Source organism: Haplochromis burtoni, unplaced genomic scaffold (assembly GCF_018398535.1).
Source record: "Haplochromis burtoni strain Fernald_Lab_line unplaced genomic scaffold, NCSU_Asbu1 Contig_15, whole genome shotgun sequence".
Classification (NCBI taxonomy): Eukaryota; Metazoa; Chordata; class Actinopteri; order Cichliformes; family Cichlidae; genus Haplochromis; species Haplochromis burtoni.
The window spans coordinates 1718187-1732755 of record NW_024582376.1 but is presented as its reverse complement, the minus strand read 5'-3'; the positions used below and the strand labels follow the sequence as shown (position 1 = coordinate 1732755).

At 40.3% G+C, this 14569-nt stretch overlaps 1 protein-coding gene across 6 annotated transcripts in view; it reads right to left on the bottom strand.

Moving 5' to 3' along the window:
* Positions 1–14569, bottom strand: part of grik4 (glutamate receptor, ionotropic, kainate 4) — a 354349-nt gene that overhangs the window by 253163 nt on the left and 86617 nt on the right. The gene's annotated exons all lie outside the window — the stretch shown is intronic.

Genomic DNA, 14569 nt, shown 5'->3' with positions numbered 1-14569 from the left:
CAAATTTCATAAAATTAAAGGCACAGACGCTTACAAGAGTTGCCGCTTCAGATTCCAGCTTTAACCACAAGTGCACGTCATGGTGTTACATGAAAAGTGAATGTTTGACTTTAAGAATCACAGTCAAATTAGGAATCTTGCTTTGAAATTCAGGGAGAAGTTCTAACTTTAAGTGTTGGCTGCAGAACTGTTGAACCTCATTCTCGAAACTTGAAAAACGAAGCATTTCAAGACATCAGAGCTTTAGTAAGTACATGGAAAGATAAAGCATTTTTAAAAGGGATTAGGAAACCAGTGATCTATTTTGGAAACAAAGAGCGTAAGTGAAACGACCAAAGTTAATAATAAATATGTTGATGTATTAGATAAGTGGAATAAAATAGTTGGATGGAGACATGGATGGAGAGATGTTAATGCTAAGCAATGCCTCAAGTGGGATGCTGCCAAATATATATTGTCTGAAGTGTCAATAGAGGGCTGCCACACTTGAGAGAAGGTGAACTATAAAATCCCAGAGTTAAGCCTTGGCCTCAGAGCACGGTCTCCTGTCTCTTCAAGGATCCACTCCAGAGCTGGATTAGCATGTTAAGTGAAATCTTGTAGAGACGTAATAGAAACCGCTATAACACAGGCGGCTTAAGCAGCCATTTCACTTCACTAACAAAAGGTTCTCATGCTCTTCCAAAAAAAAGAAGAAGAAGAAAAATGTATCCGGCAAGAGTAACGTATACAGTAAATATGAATGTAATAAGTTAATCATGTTAATGATGACCTGCTGCAATAAACTTACTAAGTGTTTTATCTTATTGTAAAGTGTCCTTGGGTGACTTGAAAGGCGCTCATAAATAAAATTTATTATTATTATTATTATTATTATTATTATTATTATTATTATTATTATTATTATTATTATTAATAAGATAAACTCAAACTTCTCTTACTAAATATACTGTACAAACAATATTAATGTAAACTATTTCCTGTTCATACACACCATGACTGAACAGGTTATACGGCAGGATGGCCATTTTATTACCCTAACACTGTTCCAGTGTATAAATTCTCGACTGACGGGGTCATTTTGCTCATCAGTAACAGATGTGTATGGCTTTGTTGATGCTCTAACAATGGGAAGTAGAGCAGATGTTAAATGGAGCTTAGCAAATGTGCAATCAGAAAGACGACTTCATTCACTCTCTTCTGGAGCCTCATTCATTACCTCTGTTGGCTCGTGTCCATTCATATACTTTCATGCTTCTTTTTATTATGCTATCGTGTTAAAATCATTTATAACTCTTCAGTTCCTAGCACTGAGAAAGCCAAGAGAACAAACACCTACAAGACTTACAAACAAAGCAAAAAAACTACTAAAACTTGACCCACATGTGGGAGATCATCAGTATACTGCTCCTTGGAGCACCAGCAAGCGCTGCTCACCCACCATCATGATCTAACTGATGATCTGTCTTTGGGATATGTTGCTGACATTTATTAAGCTCATTACTATAATATATGCAACCAATATCAGCACTGGAAAAAACTATCACCATCATTTATATCTATTGTTGGTTATGAGTAATAAAACGTTTCATGCCGTGAAAAATAAAAACGAAATCAGAAACCTTCAACCAGTTAAAGCAGCAAACAGCAACTACTACTACTGCTGTTGGAATCTATCTTTCCACTGTGAGCTATTAAACTGCTGCCGCATTCACCTCCAGAAGCTTCCCCCCACCCCTTCGGCTTAGATCACTGCTGACCTGAGAAGCGATCAACCAAGTCCTGATTAATGGGTCTCTAAGCCTGCTTGGAGGCAATCACACTCAGAAGCTTTGGCCAAACAGTAACAAATGGGACGCTCAGCAATCATTCTTTATTGCATCAATAACCTCGGTTATCGATTAATCAGCATTAAAATTTTAGAGGAGATACACACCTTAATTGTTAGTGTACAACACATCTTTATTGAACATTTGAAAATACTTCCTTGAATTTTCTAGACACAGCTGGAAGCAGAGGGTTGCGATCTATGTATTAGTCTGAGGAAACACTGAGTTGCTATGGTGATCAGCATGTGCAGAGGCAAGCTGTTATTGATGACTTTAAGAAATTGAACTTCTAAGTAAGCAGCACAGTACCTAAATTGATTTTGTCACTTGAAGCTAAGGTGGTACTGTGCAAATTTGCCCCCCTTTTAACTCTCCAAGGAAGTGTTATGGGCCATTTGGCCTGATAAGTAGAGACTTGTCTCTTGTCTGAATGGTGTGATGGTGGTGGTGGTGGTGGTGGTGGTGGACACGCTTTTGTTTCTCTGAGAAGAAGGCAAAGATTGCCCTCATCAATCTAATGCCTCTTCCCCTGAGGTAATCATTTCCACAGAGCAGCACGGCATCTCATTAGGATGATTCGCTCTCAGTGTCAGTCAGCCTCAAACACCTTCACAACAAAAACTCTAGTGCGAGGGAAAACACACACTCTCAGATTATTAGACAACACGATGGCACTGGCTCTCACACCTAGAGTACATTAGTGTGATTGGACAAAATGCATTTTCTATTCCTAAGCAGCATTTCATGATAATTTGACAAAGTGAATGCAATCCTTTCCATCAGTAGACTTTATTTATAACAAAAAGCACGTTCTCATTATCATTTCTTCTACAAATAATTCAATGTATGTACAGGTAATGATAACGTGCATTATTATTTAGTGGTGATTCAAGCAAAATATTAAGACAGTTAAGTTACAGGTGCCGTCACTTTCAGAGTATGCAAACAGGCAACGTAGCATTGCGGTCGCGGGGGGATGATGCATATGAAAACCCAAACAATTGAGATTATTTAAAAAGACATATATTAATGTAATGAAGTTAATGACTGCTGTATGTGGGATGATGTGATGTACATACGCATGCATACTCTTGTAGTATGATATCTTTTAGCAACATGACACTTGTTGCCTCTTTTTCTACAAAATTATTAATATTGCGTAAAACTTCTGGAAAAAAAATACAATATATATGGCACCGGACCCTTTAGATTCGATTTTCTCTGGCTTGTGTGTGAATGCATCATTTGATTTCAAAAAGCTCAAAGCCACAATTCCTCCCCTGAGAGAAAACCACAGCCAGTGGAAGGAGTCTAGACACTAAATCTTTCTGTGACCTTTATGCAACCAAAGAAACAGCCTTGATGCCATATATCCACACATGCAAATGCACATCACCAGCCTCAGGCTCTCTATTCTCCAGCATTTGGTGAGAATGGGAGAAGTACAAAAGACCAAGTAACAATAAAGAAGGAAATCAGGCTGAAAACACAACTGGAATGCTTTTTTCTTCACCTGGGACTTCAATCTAGCATCGACTGTGCCCTTCATAGGTGGATAAACTCTTGCCAAACTCCCACCAAAATCATCTAATCAAATACAGGTGAGGCTTTTAAACCGAGAGTTGAGCTACACGCCTCTGATTGTAACCAAACACAGTGATATAGCATTTAATAATATATCCTCTAATATCAGATGAAGTTAAACACACCTGTTTTTTTTCTTCCTTTACCCCGATCTCACCTCTCTCTTTCTTTACCCAACCGTGCACAAGGCGATAAACGAAACGAGGGCTGGCATGCTCCCTGGACATTTTAATTAGCTGGTCTTTAATTCAGCCTGACCCCCTTTCAACTTTGATCAGTCGGCGGGTGCTCTGATAAGGACCTGTCACTCACTTGCAAAGAGCGGGGTTATTCAACAGCAAATTGTCTCATTGCAATTTGCAGATGCTCTCTTCCTGTGCTGTCTTGGAGGAAGCGTTCACAGCTCAGTGAAAACTAAAAGCCCAATGAGAATGGAAATATAGCACGTGATCTGTCCTTATTTATCGCAGCTCTTCATTTACTACACCACCACGGACGTGGACAGGGCTTGAATGCAAGTGCATTCACCTGATTAAAACAAGTCCGGAGTTTCCCGGAGGCAAAATTATTGTGTATTAGTGTTACCCTTCAGTCCCGAAGGCGAACATTGTGTTTCATTTAGCTTAATAATGACACGAGGCTTGGGCTTGATGAAAACCAGCTAAGAGCAGCGGTGATAATAGAAACTAAATTCTGTATTTATGTAACACTCAAAGTGCTAGAAAATGTCTGTGGTGTTTCTGCAGACAAAGAGCCTAGGGAGTACTTATTTCTTAAAATACCAAAATCAGCCTTATAGCTCCAAATAATATCTAGCTTTAACAGTATGCATCCAACATAGACGCAAAGTGGCAGACACAAAGTTGTGCAAGAAAAAAAAAACCTCATCTCTTGATGCACGCTAAGTCAATTTACTACTGTGTGCTCCATTCCCTTGACAGCAAAGAGCACAGCAGATTGAAACGCCCTGTTCATATTTGCCATTTCTATTCATTAGGCTTTTTAAAAGATTACTTTTCTAAATTGTATTACTTAGGCCAATAATCATGCATAACAATAATAATCATGCAATGATTTCCTGAACCATCACCTTCCCTACAACGTGCTCCTGCTAAAAAGCATGAAAGGGTGAAAATGGTGTTCTCTACCAAAGCATCAGTTTTTTAGCAAGAACCATAATACGTTTAACCGAGGATTACACGGGCATTATTGCTGGGAATCTAAGCTTGTGAACCAAGCTGAAGCCCAGATTGTGGAGCCGCTAATGGCCTCTAACCAGGCTTAAACAATCCATTATCCACAGAACAAATGGAACACAGCATTGTTGGGTTTTTTGTCAACAAAAGATCAACATCAGCACCTCTGGCTTCATGTCACCGCATTGTCACGTTCCAAGTCTGACCTCTTCTGCCCTATTATTACAAGACTTTTCAGGCAAACTGGTCCCATTTATTAGCCAGCTTACTCTGTGACAACAGCCAGTTTCTGTGTAACTCTGACTCGAGGTCTCTCCAAGTTGTAAATGGGATTGGAAAGTGTCCACAATAGCTGAAACAATACCACCCCTCACCACACACCACTGGAGCAGGCAGTACTGTCTAGCCTGTCTACACGCTGCTGCCCTTCAGTCTTGTGCTGATCATATCTGGAGATGCTATGGTGACTTTGCCAGCTACACTCACTCAAACTCCTTCTCAACCTCTTCTTCTGTTTCTAATATCCGAGGTATCATCTCTCTCTCACCGCCTCTGTTTCTCTGTCTAAATCCTCAGACAGTCTTGCCTTCTCTCTGTCTCCAAACCCGTCTCTCTACTCCCTATTATCTCTTATTCTCTTCTGCTGTGCCTCATAGCTGTGCCTTCCTTTCTTCTAGCTAGCTTTTATTTGACCTCTACTTAAAACTCCTCCATCTCTCGCCGTCCTTCTGCATTTCTGATCCCAGAAACCTGCACCTGAAATCGATATTCTGTCCCATTCAACAGGCAGTATGGTAACAAAAAGTATAAGACACTATCATTGACTGAAGGAAACATGGCATGAAGTGAGAGAGAGACAGACAGAAACTGAATGTTTACCAGCAGATTTGTGCCACTGAGTTTAACAGTGAATCTTAATTCCTTCACCAGATACCAGAAATTACAGTGCGCATTCATGACAACTGCTGATGCAAGTGGCAGAAAATCTTATGGAGGTTGTGTATCATGGGTTTGGATTTTCCAATTATGCACTACTGTGTTCATAAAAAGCCAAGCAGCATCTCATAATGCAGACAAAAATCAATGCTTCATGTTCCCCGGCTGCACAAAAGGGTATGCTTTGTCCTTTTTAGCATAAATGATGTGTGAATGAATTGCAAGCATAGTCTCTAACATCACATGGTCCAACAAGAGTGCCTATATGCATATTTTCCACACCCTCCATTGCTAAATGCCCAAAAATACCAAACCCGGGTTTGGTATTTTTGGGCTTTGAGTTTGCATATTTTTGCCTCGTTAATTGTTATAAATGTTTTCAATGAATGCAGATTAAACTACTTTTTCTAATTCCTATAACAGAGTTGTCTATTGCGATGAATGCAGCTCTATACATCTGTTACTTCTGACAGCTACTCACCGGCCAGATGCTGCCACTGATTAAGCTCAAAAGCGCCAAAAGCCACCCCAACCTTCGCCCATATGTCACTCAATTCTAATTAAGATGGTTTGGTCTTAATTAAAGCAGCACCTAATAAACAAGGTTTTTATATTTCTATTCACACTTAGTTTGGGACTGTTTAAAGGAGCAGCACAGTACATTATGCATTTTTTTTTAAAAAATATACACACACCAGATACTTTATTAGATACACCTTGGTAGTACTAGGTTGGACTGCCTTTTATCCTTCAGATTGAAATGATCTGAACTTTTTGACATAGTGTGTTATCCTGCTCCGAGCAGACATGAGAAGATGTGGTCGTAAAGGGAAGGACACGGTCAGCAGCAATGTTCATATATGCTGTAGCTTGTATAAGTTCCTGAGTTGGTACTAAGGGGCCCAAAATGGACCAAGATAGTATCCCCCCACACCACCACCAGCCTGAGCTGCTGATACAAGGCAGTATGGAGCATCGATTAGTTGTAATGAGTGGTTATATGAGATGCTCTCACCTTCCTCTCAGCTTGAAGCAGCTGTCCTTTCTTCTCAATGCATTTTCACAGAGAACAGCTTCTCGTGGGATATTTTCATTCTTTTTAAGCCCTAGAGTCGCCTGCGTCCCAGCAGATCAGCAGTTTCTGAAATACTCAGACCACCCAATTTGGCATCAACAACCATGCCACGTTTAAACCTCAGCATCTTCTGAGTTGCTGCCATGTGATGTATTGTGCAGTATTTCAGGTGCATAATTATACTATTTCTCATCCGCGTAGTTTGTCACTCAGCCAGTGTTATACTTTCTAATTCATAAGCTGCACTTCACCTTGTAAAAGACAGCTTCTTAACTCTTTTTAAACCCTTACATCCCCTCTAGGCTTTCTTCGCCATGTATATTCAATGTGCTACACAGACGAGGAGTTCTGTGTTTGAATCATGTGTTATCCGTTGTACTCTGATCTTGCTTATGCATCTTTTGTTCCCCCTGATTTCATTTTCTAGAAGAGCTGTCAGGCATGTGGACAAAACTGCCTACCACATGGTGTCGGAGTAATGAACAATTTATGTTCCGCCAGTTGAGATCCACAATCAGAAACCATCTCCATAAATTGGCAACAAAAATATTCAAACAACAATTTAAAAAGCTCTGATCAACCACAAGTCAAGCAAACACAACAACAAATAGAGGACCAGCAAACTGAGAGCTGAACTTGGACTCTTTGATATAACATGTTCCTAATGATTGATAAACATGACTAAGTATCACAGTATAAGTTTCATCATAACCTTGCCTGATTTAAATTTGACCCCTTCAAGATCATCTACTCATGCACCGAAGGACCACTTCCATTCCTGCCCATATTTTTTTACGTCACTTCCTAGTAGTCTGTTATGACCACTTGTACTGTGCATGCTGCAGTTTTACCATGGACTTCAAATATGTGCAGGGTCACTGGTTTTCATACAATAGTTTCCAGTTGACAAAGCCACATTTTCAAGCACTCCTTATTACCATTTTACAGTATAACTCCTCCTTTCACTTTTTTTTCAAACGATCTTTTCAGTTTTAAGAAAAATACACGTCTCTGTTTTCAGAAAAGCGCATGGACCTGATGCAAATGAAGCCTCCGATCTCTTACGAATGGAGACCAAACACTTCTTCTGCTTTGTCCGCTCTGCCCTCACTACCATGGATAAAATAAGACTTACCGCAATTTTCTTTCCATGATGTCTGTGAACTGTTCTTCACAGAAGCAGAAAGGCCTAATTAGGCAATCCCACATGGACCCTGAGCTTTAATCACACCCTAATGTTCACAGCCTGGTGCTCTAAGGGTAAACATACAAAAGGCAGACATGGACTTGCACACACAGATCTATGCCTTCCTTTATAAAAGGTTTTGCTTCTAATGTGTCTTTAAAACACAAATTGAGTATTACAGGCCATAGCTATGCATTTTAATTTATTTTACAACTTACAAGCATACAATGGGAACAATTTCAAAAGATAAAAAGATCCTTGAGGTTAGCAAAATGGTAATTAGCCAATCAAAATCTTGAGTCATAAAACAACAAAGGCTATAACAACATCAGTTTGCTGAATTTTCCATGAAGAACTTTGAAAATCCTCCATGATTTGTTTTCTGCTTGAACTCCTATCACCATGCAAGACGTGACGCAGACCATATATAACCATAACTATATATACAAGTTTCTGGTATGCTTGTGACCAATGAATTTTAAATGCAAGCATTAGCGCTTTACTCATTTTCTTCAGAATTAAAAGACTGGGAGGAGACACAAACAGAGCCTTCCCAAAGGTGTGCCAGTCCCAAAGCCTGGATAAATAGGAGGGTTGCATCAGGAAGGGCATCCAGAGTGAAATCAAGCATGCAGACACGTCTGCTGTGGGAATCCCTCTTGAAACAAACGAGAAGCCAAAAGCGTCTGTAATCATTAAAGTATTTACTAAACAAAAATTGGTGACATCATGTATATTCATTCATTAAAATTCTGAGTTTCTTTTCCTACAGTAACAAGCTCAACACCAACAGCACATATAAAGAAGCCAAATGGCATTCAGGCTGGATTGGCGCTATGGTCAGCTTGGACATCCCCAGTAACTTCTTATTTGGCCTCCAATATACTAGAGCTGTCTACCAGAGTCCTTGTACCTGTCTGCCTCAGTAATCTGCCAGGGAGCAGACAAACATCAGTGGGCCTTATCTCTACTTCTCAGGAGCAGCCAGGGAAGGAGGCAGGTAGCCCAGAGGCAACAAAGACAGGAGCAGACTGGTGCAGGCTCGTGAATTCAGTCAGCACACAAATAAAAGCAGTTAATCAAACGCAGGCGTACACAAACATCTATACACACCACAGACATGCCAAAGCACATAAAAGGTATTCTGGAAATAAGGAACTGAGCGCTATTTTATATCTGCTAAACTTAATGCACTGAACCTGCTGTAGTGTAGTCCCAGAATAAAAACGTGAAGTGAAAATGAGCTTAATAGGTCTTAACGAGCATGACGTACAAGAACTAGTTCAATATTTCCAATAATAGAGAATGGTGTAGTTGTCACATACTGAGTGGCTAAAATGCAACATTTGCACCAAAGATTCCACAAGTGGGCAGTGAAATTGAAACCATATGCTCAATCCACTTCCTTTGAGCCAAAGTCAATAAAAAGTCAAATTCTGTTAGTAGTAGATTTCACGGGGCACTCGAGCCTCAAAGAAATTCAATGTCTGTACAGCACACTGTGTGTTCCAGCATTTGTATTCACAGCAAACTGGACCTGTGGGAGAATGTGGTGGCTTAAAAATATGAAAAGCGAGTCCTCCTGAATATGAATAGCAGTTTGGTTTTACTGTTACTGACACACATAAGAGTTAGTAATATGACATAGGCTAAATCAGTGTTCTTATTTTTGGACCGTGCCTACATGTGTGGGTGTGCACATGTGGAGAAGAGGATTTTTTTCCTTGCAATAATTGAAAAGTTTCAAATGGAAACATGTTATTCAACGTGCTTTCAAAAAGGCTGACTATGTAACAGCTTTTACAATCATTTTAGCGTGTGTTAACAGGGAGGAATTTCTTTCAAATGTAAAGGATTTTAGATCAACAATCTGTGGGGTCTAATATAGAGTATGTCATTACACAAACCATACTGAATTGGTTGTTGATCCAAACTCATTTAGCTGTCTTCTTATGACATTTTTTTTTGGTCTTGATAGTGTACAGCTGTCAGCAGAATCCTCCAGATGATAGTGCATCCTTTCCTTTAAGCAAGTATGACAAAAAATGACAAAATTTCCCAGGGGAACCCACCCGATGGATTAATAAAGTTTTATCTTATCTCATCTCTTATCTTATGTAGCAGAGGTCATGGCAAAAATAGAGGGGTGGCCCTGCGAGGAAAGAACAGAAAGTCACCACATGCTTAAGCTGTCATACCCGCTTTTATGCTGTGCGTGCTTTTATGATCTGTATGTAAGACAAAAGGTTACATTCAAGTCGCTGGCACGCTGTCATCTGGAGCTTTGTTTACTTGCTCAAAAACAAAGAGAATTTCAGATGGGACGTGCTTGGCACCATCACCCGACATTCACAAAGGTGCGTCAGGTGTTCTGTTGTAAAACTCAAGTAGCCTCTTTTAACATTGCATTGAATCTAACCGAAAAGGTCGATTAGCTCACGCAAAACTGTTAGATCACACTTCATGTAGCATCAGCATTCAAAGCCACACTGGACCTCTTTCTAACTACAGAAGCGAATATGTTCGTTTAAATTTTAGTGTTACTATCTTGAGGTACAGAAATGATAGAGTTTGTTCATAAATAAAAGTTAAAATGTGATTACAAATGAGTTTCTCTTTCTATTGTTGGGGGGGGGGGGGGGGGGGGGGAGGGGGGGGGGGGGGAACTTTATAGTATGTACTAGTGGTGCAACGGATCAGGGTTGATCGTAATCCGAACGATCCCACTCCACGGTTCGGACGCACGTGATCCGAAGATTCGAAAAAGAAGGAAAAAAAGTATGTGTATGGTGGGTGGTCAGTCTGTCAAGTAGTTATGGCCAGCGCTAGCGGTCCAAGTGGAGGAGCAGAGGAGTTTGCGGCATTTAAGCAGCCATTTGCTCCCCAATCCTACCGTGCTAAAGCTATTACCAAAGCTACTGGGGTGTTTAGCTCCAGACATGAGGCCCTATTCCGTTGTGCAAAACAAGGGGTTTAAACTATGATGAACGTGCTTGAGCCACGCTATGATATCCTGTTCCGTGTCCGCTTCAGTGACAAGATCGTACCCAGGTATGTATGAGCAGGAAAAGTTTAAAGTTTTGGCTGAACTGTCCCATGTATCGTCTGTTGCCCTACTACAAATGGGTGGACCTCCAGAGTAACGGAAAGATACGTGACAGTGACCGCTCATTATATCACAGCGGTGTGTTGGATACAAAGCCCTGTACTGCCCTATATTGCGCCTTAATTTGTTTTTATATAATTGCGTGGAATGAGTATTGAGTTGAATGGTTTTTAATGGGCAAAAAAATATTTAAATAAGTTAATAAGTAAATGTTAAAATTTTGTCTTTTTTTCTTTTTTTTGCTGATCCGAAAATTGATCCGATCCGTGACTTAAAACCGTGATCCGATCCGAACCGTGAGATTTTTGATCCGTATGTACTAGTATGTACTGTCTACTAACTGTAGCCAGCGTGTAATTAAATCCAGAGCCAAAGAGGAACATTTTGCACAGTAACAACAGTGAGTATCTCAGAAAAATAAGTCTGTGAAGGTTCTCAGTCATCCAGGTCATCGTAGTCTAAGGAGCTTGGCAAGAAAAGCGTCTGGACTTCCTTGAGTTGCTTGAAGACGTTTCACCTCTCATCTGAGAAGCTTCTTCAGTTCTAAGGTCAAATGGTGGAGAGTCCCAGATTTAAACCCAGTGGGAGTTTCCCCCCAAAAGGGACAAAGGACCCCCTAATGATCCTCTACCTAATCACCTGAGCCAAGGTGTGAAAGCGGGTGTGGGTCACAATCAGCCATGGTTTCGTGTGAGCTCATTGTGAAACCTGGCCCCACCTTATCATGTGATTTCCTGAGGTCGGATGGCCCAGGATGTGGGCCACTTCACATGCGCATGGCACAACATAGAAGAGCCACCTCCACGGGACAAGACTCAGCAGTTCATTCTGCATCTAAAGGACAAAGGTCACTCTTTCGAGGATGCCACATTTCACATTTTGGACAGAGAGGACAGATGGTTTGAAAGAGGAGTGAAAGAAGCCATCTATGTCCACTGTGAGCGACCATCTTTGAACAGAGGCGGTGGTTTACGACACCAACTTCTGCCATCTATAATCCAGTTTTGAGATCCCTTCCCAGACGCCTTAACGCCCACTCACATCCTGGGCCATCTGACCTCAGGAAATCACATGATAGGGTGGGGCCAGGTTTCACAATGAGCTCACCCGAAACCTGGCTGATTGTGACCCACACCCGTTTCACACCTTGGCTCATGTGATTAGGTAGAGGATCATCAGGGGGTCCTTTGTCCCTCTTTGGGGGGAAACTCCCACTGGGTTTAAATCTGGGACTCTCCACCATTTGACCTTAGAACTGAAGAAGCTTCTCGGATGAGAGGTGAAACGTCTTCAAGCAACTTAAAGAAGTCCAGACGCTTTTCTTTCCAAGCTCCTTAGACTAGTCCAGGATCAGGAAAACGTCTGATATAAAAAAGAGTTATATCTAAACTTGTGGCTAGAAAATGGGTGTAGGTGTCGGAAGTTCATCTACAAAAGGAAAAAAGAAAAGACAGAAAATGCATTTTTATGGATTCATTTTACACGTGCGGACAAAAACGCCTCCGCTGAAGAAATCTCAATAAAGTAATCCTCTTTCATGCAAACAGTGTTAAATTATAGTACAATAAGCAGCTTTGTGATATAAAATAAGTCCAGTTTTTCCTTTAGTTATTTTGCAAAAAAGAAAGTGTATGTCACTGTTAGATTGCAGCAATCTGTTTGTTTTATTTATTCTTTTATTTTTTTTCAAGGACTAAGGACAGAGGACCATACAATTTGGACTTCACAATCTTCACAAGCCCTTTAATTACAGTAATTACAGGCACTGTAAGAGCTAGTATCTCTCTAGCAGCTTGGGATTACTTGACCCTTGAACCTTTTCACACTAAAGCTGCTCCACGCTTCCTCACAGGAAGTTTTTATAAAATGAAAGCTTAGCTCACGACAGCTGATCATCTGCATTTTCACTGCAGTCTAAAGACACTGGAAGATGAGGCAATTTAGTGCACTCTTATCAGAAAAAAAGCAATGTCTGCTCTACATTTGGGAATCTGCTCTGTTCTTGTGTCAGATCTGTGTGTCTGCGGACATTGAGCGTTGTAACCGCACAGGAAGCAGAGAGGCCACAGCAGTCAGATGAAGCTTCAGCCACATTCACACAGAATCTGGTAATGTAGCGTCTTCTGCCGTGGTTATATGGAGGTGTGGGTGTGTTTGTTTGTGCTTTATAATGTAACCTCTGCTAAGCAAGCAGAAAAAGTTTTATTTCAGCCATTCACACCTTTGTTCTCATTAAAGCTCTTGTTTTCCCTTGACTCTCTAGCTCACTTTACTTGACCACCATGAATCAACCATGAGGAGGGCAAGTCTGAGTGTTGTGTTTACAAAAAGGAACTTGATTTTTACCCAGAAGATGAGATTGTTGACCATGCGGAAACCTTTGGGACTGAAAAATAAAGGCCAAAAAGTTCTTCTAGTGGCCACCTGAGGTTGGACTCCAAAATCAGGTCCATGCCCACTCATCCTGATGTTTAAATATCCAACTTTATAGCATCATCTTTACTGCCTAGTGCAAAACGTGGTTTTGATCAGGCCTTATTGGATGTTAACAACCTCATAGTACCATTTGAACCCAATAGAGCACTTCACTCTCATACTGCTGGTTTACTTTGGGAGGCAGAGCCTTCAGCTTTCAGCTCCCAGTTTGGATTCAGGAGACAGACACTCTCTGTACTTTTAGAATTGGGCTTAAAAATGTTATTTTTAATAAAACACAGTTAGGGCTCTTGTAGATATCCTGCAACAGACTTACCACGACGCATTATTTGTTTTTACTTCACTCACTGTTTTTTACTCACTGTGTGTTTATAGTACATTTTGCTTTTAATCATTACTTACTATTAATCTCTGGCTCTCCTCTACAGTGTGTCTTTATCATATCTTCCCCCCCTCACCCCCAACCATTCATGGAAGATGGCTGCCCTTCCCTGTGTCTGGTTCTGCTGGAGGTTTCTTCTTGTTAAAAGGGAGTTTTTCCTTCCCACTGTCTCCATGTGCTTGCTCATAGGGATTCATCTTATTATTGGGGGTTTCTCTGTATTATTGCAGGGTCTTTACCTTACAATATAAACCACTTTGACAGAATTGTTTCTGTGATTTGGCACTATATAAATAAAAATCAATTGAATCTATATGGACAGTTTTTCTGCTTCAGAAAAAATTTGAAACACAGAGTTTACAAATTTTGGTGCATGAAATTAAAGACTTATAAAGCCTGTTAATTAATAATCTCTGTCTCTGCACTCATACATCGCATGGATGCAGCTTGCTAACCAAGTATCTTAGTGTTTATATCTTCATAGTCATAATGATATATTGACCACATAATCCAAATATGGTGATTTCTGGTTTGGAAAAAAAAAAGAAAACTCACATGACAGTGGCAAAAATGCTAATGATTAAAAATGAAAAATCCTGCCACAAGCATGAAAGTGGCTTTGTGTATCTTTTATGAAATCCTGAAAACACCACCAGTAGTTTACCACTGAAACTTCGTAAAAATGAAAAAACACTACCCCGAATTAAACTGGGATATTTTTGGTGTAAAAAAAATTAACTGGAACTTTTTCAGACCTGGAAATTTCTCAAGTTTCCAACTGAAGTTGGAGTACATCGGAACTGAACGTCTCCCATACCGTTGTGTTGCTCTGCATGTTA